Genomic DNA, 6,837 nt, shown 5'->3' with positions numbered 1-6,837 from the left:
CGTTCCCACTCTTGCATATATATGGTGAAACCCTAATCCTGACATTAATCCTAAAAGAGAATTAAAAAATCCTGCAGCAATATGGAAAGTAAGTAGAGGAGAAGTTATAAGGAGGTTACCAAATTGGAGAAGATCTATGTTAGGACCCTACAAAAGAAAAAGGAAAGTGAATTAGTTTTTAAAAAATAAATAAATAAATAAGAAAGCAAACTAGTTTCTAAAAACAAAAGAAAAAAGGAAAGTTACTAAAACAAAAAAAAAGAAGAGAGAGAGAGAGAGAGAAAGAAGAAAACAACCTAGTTTTTAAAAACAAAACAAAGGAAAGTTCCTAAAAAAAGAAAATTGAAAGTTTCTAAAAAGAGAAAAAGTTAGTTTCTAAACCTAAAATTAGAAGGTAAGTTAGTTTCTAAAATTATTTAGAAAAACCTAATCCTAAAAGTAAAAAAATTAGAAAAACCCTAATCTTAAACTAATTCCCAAACTAGCTAATCTTAGAAAAACACAACCGTTAGTCCCCGATAATGGCGCTAAAAACTTGTTCACAATCCCAAGTGCAGGGTCACGATGTAGTAATAATCTCGGTGAGACCGAGGTCGAATCCACAGAGACTGAACTTGTACGCTTCTGAAATTAAGTAGAACTAGAACTAGAAGAAGATGTAAACCTAATTCTGAATATTTTGATAGAGTAATTGTGAATAGATTAATTAAAAAATAATAAATTTAAAGGTGGGAACTAGGGTGCCAAGGATCCACTTGTAGCAATCAGGATGCTACCTTGCTTGATTCAAGGACACAACTAGAACCGGAATCCTATCTTATTCAGTTGGTAAGAAGAAATTTGTCAGATCTCTAAACTTCTCATGGATCTAATCATCAATGGATGAGAGTTGTGAGGATTTGGAAGTGATTCCATCACCTAACCATGCTCAGGAGACAAGGTAAACAACAGGATTTACCAATCCCACAATCAACCATAAGAGAATTGTGAAGGTTAGGAAAGACTCCGTCATCCTACCATACACAAGGGATGATGGTGAACAACATGATTTCCTAATTTCATGATCTCAATTCAGGAAAAGAAGATATCTTAAGCTATCGCAGATCTATTGTAATTTGCCATAACAAACCATTAAAAACTAAAAATATTCCTTCATAATCAAACTAAAATCCAAGAGAGTTCAGTAAAACATGAATCTAAACAAAGCAAACATCCTAATCATACTACAAGCTTCACCTCTTAGCCCTAGCTAAGAGGTTTACCCAACCATAGACATGATTGAACTAAAAACCCTTAAACAAAACAAAAAGACCAACTAAAGAGGAAGAAAAAGAACTCTCGGACGATGGCTCCACCCTTTTTCTCCACTCCTCAAACACTGAAGATGCCTAGGAACATCCTAGGGACCCTTATTTATAGTTTTACAACTCTAACTTTCGCACCGAGTTAGAAAAATCCAAAAACTGTCTCAAATTTTTGCAATCCGTGTGCTGTCTACGTAACCTTAAACTGGTCGAGGGTCACCTTCGACTGGTTGAGGGTTTCCTTCGACTAGTCGAGGATGACGAGATTTTTGAGAATTTTGTCACTCGAGTTCGAGTCAAGGAATCTTCGACTGGTCGAGCAGGATCCTTCAACTGGTTGAAGGAGGGCTTAGACTGGTCAAAGCAGGCAGATTTTTAGGGTTCCTTTTCTTTACTTCAAGTCTTTAATTCTCTTCATTCCTCACTTGGTTTTCTTGGATCTTTGGCATGTGAATTCATCATTTTTAGTCTTCTAAGATCCAACCTTTGCTTTGGTGATTCTTGACTGTTAAATCCATGCTTTTAGCATCCTTTTCAATCCAAGCTCTTAAATTCACCTTGCAACACAAACATGATTAAAATAAAGCATTAAGCAATATCATGTTCGTAAAACCAAGTAATAAATGGGGGTTAATAAGCAATATTTGACCCTCAACACTACTATGGTCAAAGAGTGACCGAATATTTGCTATTTATAGTAATCAATATTGGATAATTCACCGCACTACATGGTGAATCGGTCGACATATTCGATAGTGGACTGACTGGGTTTGCTAGAAAAAAATTGCAAAATCTGGTTAATAATTCCTCAATAATGGATGTTGTTGATCTATCCATTTAGGGTATGGCTTGTGATATATAGGAATAGTATTGCGGCCCATCACTTGGATGGTAACTTCCTGAATATTTGTATGATCTGTTCCCAATCAACTCATTGAGGCTCTTCGACTGGCGGTTGGTTTGGGCCGAATTGATTGAAATTATCATGAAACCTGAAGCCCTATTGCAGATTGAATCCAACTGGTAGCCCTTGGTTTCTATTGTCAGGCGTAAAATCTCTAACTTCCCATTCAGGTAGCCCAACTTCCATAGGAGGTGGCAGTTTTTCGATCTCTGGGACTGGAGTCAGTGGTGGATTATGTTGTAATGGTGGCATGGGTGGCATTAGAATTGCATTACTGACCGAGCTGCCATTATGTTGGGGTAATGGTTGCATCTGTTATGTTATTATGGACAGTAATTGTTGCATGGCCTCAGTTTGATTGGCCATGAAATGATTGGTGCCTTCGGCTTGGATACGGAATTGATTAGCCTGGGCCCTCTCATATTCCTGTGCCATTTGGAGGCTTATTTGGACATCCTAAAGCACCATAAATACCTCATCCATGAGCACGGCTCAAGACGTAGAGGGTCCATCCTGATTTCTGATTAAGTTCATGTTCAAATTAGATGCCTCTGGGGGCACTTGGAACTGTACATCATCATTAAGAGGTAGTGCGATTAGTATTGTGTTGAGTGTCAAATATTCCATATTTTCCCCCATTTATATCTTGGTTTTATGAGCATGATAATGCTTAATGGTATATTTTATACATGTTAGTGTTGCAAGGTGAATCTAAGAGCTTGGATTAAAAAGAATGCTAAAAGAATGGATTTGATGCTTACGAATGACCAAAGGAAGGAGTGAATTTTAGGAGACCAAGATTGAAGATTTCAAGACCTCAAGATCCAAGAAAACCAAGTGCAAAGGATGGAGAAAATAATGGTAAAAGTACAAGTCGAATGGAAGAAAAATTAAATAGTTCGGTCCGACCGAAAGTGCACAAAACAGTCCAACAAGAATCATGATTTTCATACTGTAATTCGGTCCGACCTAAGTCAACTTTGGTCCGACCTGAGCCAACTTCGGTTCAACTGAAATAGCAGAAAAGTATCCTGCAAGAAATCAGGATTTTCATGCTTAATTCGGTTCGACTTGAGCTAACTTCGGTTGGACTCGGTCTGACCTAAATACTCTGCACATAAATTTCATACACGACTTCGGTCCAACCGAAGCATAATACGGGGCTTATGCGGAGTGCGTAAATTCAAGACGATTTCCAGAAATTCTAAGGCGGTGCATAAGATGAGACTTCACAACTATAAATAGGAGTCCCTAGGATGTTCCTAGGTATCTTCTAGGGTTTAAGGTGTGGAGCAAAAGGGTGGAGAGACGCCACCAAGAGTTTTTCTTCTTCTTCCTTAATTACTTTTATGCTTTCCTTAAAGAGATTTTGGTTTAATCACATCTATGGTTAACTAAACCTCTTAGTTAGGGCTCAGAGGTGAAGCTTGTAGCATGATTTGGATGTTTATCTTACTTTGATCATTATTTTTATTGAACTTCATTGATCTCTAGTTTATTTTAAGAATATTTTTAGTTTTATATGGTTTGTTGTGACTCAAATTACAATAGACATTGCAATAGCTTTGAATATCTTCTTTTCCTATTTGAGATTGTGGGATTGGTAAATCTTGTTGTTCACTATTGTCTCCTGGGCATGGTTAGGTGATGGAACTCCTTCCAAATCTTTACAATTCTCATCCATTGAGGCTAGTTCAATAAAAGTTTAGAGATTTGATCATCTCTTCTTCCAACTGGATAAGATATGACTCTGATTCCAATTGTGCCTCTTGAATCAAGTAAGGTAGCATCTTGATAACTACAAGTGGATCCTTGGCATCCTAGTTCCCAGCTTTAAATTCACAAGTTTAAGTTAACTTTATTCACAATCACTTCCAATTATTCCAGAATTCATATTTAGATCTTCTTCTTCTTTTAGTTCTAGTTATTTTCAGAAACGTACAAGATTAGTCCCTGTGGATTCGACCTTGGTCTCACCAAGATTATTACTACATCGCGACCCTGCACTTGGGGTTGTGAACAAGTTTTTGACGCTGTTGTCGGGGATTACAACTGCATTTTTCTTAGATTAATTAGTATTAGAATTAGGTTGAGATTAGGATTAACTTTTTGTTTTGTTTCTATGTTAGGATTTTTTCTGAACTTGTTTTTAGAATCTAAATTAGTTTTTTATTTAGTAGAATTCTAACATAGCAATCTTTGATCCGATAATCTCTTTCTAATTCTCTCTCTCTCTCTCTCACTTCTTCTAGATCTCTTATTTGTTTTAGTTTTTCTAGTTTTCTTTTTAGGATCAGTTGTTTAAATACTTGAAGGCTGCGAGTGTTTCATGCCCAAGTGGGTTCGTGATAACACTTGATGTCTCTTAAGTGAAGTAGGATTAGTTGAAGGGTTGCCTATCCATCACCGGATTAAACATCGCTTGAGATCCTCTGAGTTTGTAGAAGTTATGGCTGCAAATCAACATCAACCTCCAGTTGAGGAAATTCAGGATGAAAATGAGATGCATAATTCACCCCCATCTCGTACACTATGAGATTATTTACAACCGGCAGTGGTGAGCATACCCTCTTGTATGATTTTTTCAAAAAATACAGGAAATATGGATATTAAGCCAGGGGTGATCCAACTCCTTTCAAAATTTCGTGGACTTGATTATGAAAGTATATATCTTCACATGAAAGAGTTTGATGAGATAATAGTCACTTTACACTTTCCTAATGTGTCTGAGGACATGGTCAGGCTGAAACTCTTTCCCTTCTCTTTAAAAGAAAAAGCTAAGACATGGTTACATTCACTACGTCCACGATCCATTGACAGATGGAACGACATGACAAGGGAGTTCATAAAGAAAATTTTCCCATATCATAAGACTAACACCATCAGGAAGTCGATCATGAACTTCGCCCAAAAGGAAGATAAAACATTCTTCTAATGTTGGGACCGGTTCAAGGATCTTATCAGTTCATGCCCACAACATGATTTTAAAACGTGGAACATAACAAATTTTGTAAGACCCCATTTATTCCATCCGACTTTCTATGCTTATGTACACAATGATCGACGCTCTTAGCTAGACCTGGATTGGCCGTTCATAGTACACACCCAATTAACCGGAACCCCAAGACCTTGAAACCTATTTCATATCGACCGCCCTGTCGTCGCGATTGTGGAGGTACAAACTGTGCGTCTGTACAATACTCCGTTAGTAAGATACGACATGAAGAATCATTGTTGTATCATGTGTGTATGGCACCATGTACTCCATTCCACACATGTTCACAACACATGCCATGCACACATGTACATGCCACACGGGTGAGAGAATCTCTACCCATGTGTTTGATGTCACACACCCATACCTCTCCTCTCTTATGTGCATGCAAAGTCAACTTTTCTCCATACCATACCCTATGAATGACATCATCACACCATGTCATCCCATGCTCCTTTAATCCACCATTAATTACAAATCATAAATTAATTGTCATAATCTTAGTTTATGCTAACCAAGATCACATTAATTGAATCTAACCACATTTTAACAATTTCTCTACAAATAGTCCTTCATCTCTTAGCATTTCACCATTTTTCTACACAAGAGAGAGAGAGAAAGAGAGAGAGAGAGAGGAGTGATCTTGGTGGGCCATCAACTCCATCAATCCCATCCCTTCCATCCATCTCAACCATCCATCCAATCCATTAAGGTGTACACCCCCTTTTCACTTAGTCTTTTATTCTTTTATGGTTTAGATAATGATGATCATGATGATAACATGTTATTGTTATTGATGATGATGATGATGTGGGACCCGTTGATCGTGGCCCTACTATGATGTTTAGTATTCATCCAACATCCATAACATTCCAAGACCTAGATGAAGGGAATACATGAATATCAATTTGACAAAAGGGCATGGATCCACTGTGATGCTTTTAGGCCATCTAAGCCATCCGAATATGGCCCATTAGGCTGGCCACACACACACACAACCATGCACACACGTGCACACAACACCAAAAATAAAACAAAAAAATACGAAAATAAAATGTAACGCCCTGAAATTCGGGGGTCGAGCATAACTCGGCTCCCGAGTTTCAAAACGTCACTTATGCAACATATTTAATGATGGATGTATGTTGTCTATAAGAGTACATAAAACATGGAATAGATTAAGCCAAACTACAAACATAATTCAGGGATAAGTGAACGACGCAAGCGAAAGACTTAAAGAAACATATGTGTACATGTGTAAGTCCCTGAAATACGTATACATGCCAGGTCATACTTACAAGTGTTGTTATCAAAAATACAAGCATCAAATGACATTACCTATTCCAAAAGAAAACCCAGAATCCCCGCATATCAGGACATGGCTCACATGAACCCGCCTGAAAACTGCATAAAAGAAAATGCGGCCTCATCATCCTCAAACTCCTAGTCTGCCTCAGGGGTCGCATCAACATCTGCATCTAAGACAGAGTCTGGTTGGTGTTTAAACACCGCCCCAGAACGTGGGAGTGAGTGATCAACTCAGTGGAACAATATCACAAAAGTTAACATGTTATCAAATCAATCAAGCAGTAATGGTAAAGCAGTACAATCAAACATGTCCTAATTACTCTTGT

At 37.7% G+C, this 6,837-nt stretch overlaps 1 non-coding gene across 1 annotated transcript; it reads right to left on the bottom strand.

Annotated features, from left to right (window-relative positions):
- Nucleotides 1–5,086: 5,086 nt before the first annotated feature.
- On the bottom strand, nucleotides 5,087–5,193 carry LOC131247696 (small nucleolar RNA R71). The gene has a single exon (XR_009171968.1). It is a non-coding gene; the product is annotated as a small nucleolar RNA R71 (small nucleolar RNA).
- Nucleotides 5,194–6,837: the final 1,644 nt, after the last annotated feature.

This window comes from Magnolia sinica, chromosome 5 (genome assembly GCF_029962835.1).
Source record: "Magnolia sinica isolate HGM2019 chromosome 5, MsV1, whole genome shotgun sequence".
Classification (NCBI taxonomy): Eukaryota; Viridiplantae; Streptophyta; class Magnoliopsida; order Magnoliales; family Magnoliaceae; genus Magnolia; species Magnolia sinica.
The sequence above is the reverse complement of the archived record's forward strand: the minus strand, read 5'-3'. Positions and strand labels throughout refer to the sequence as shown.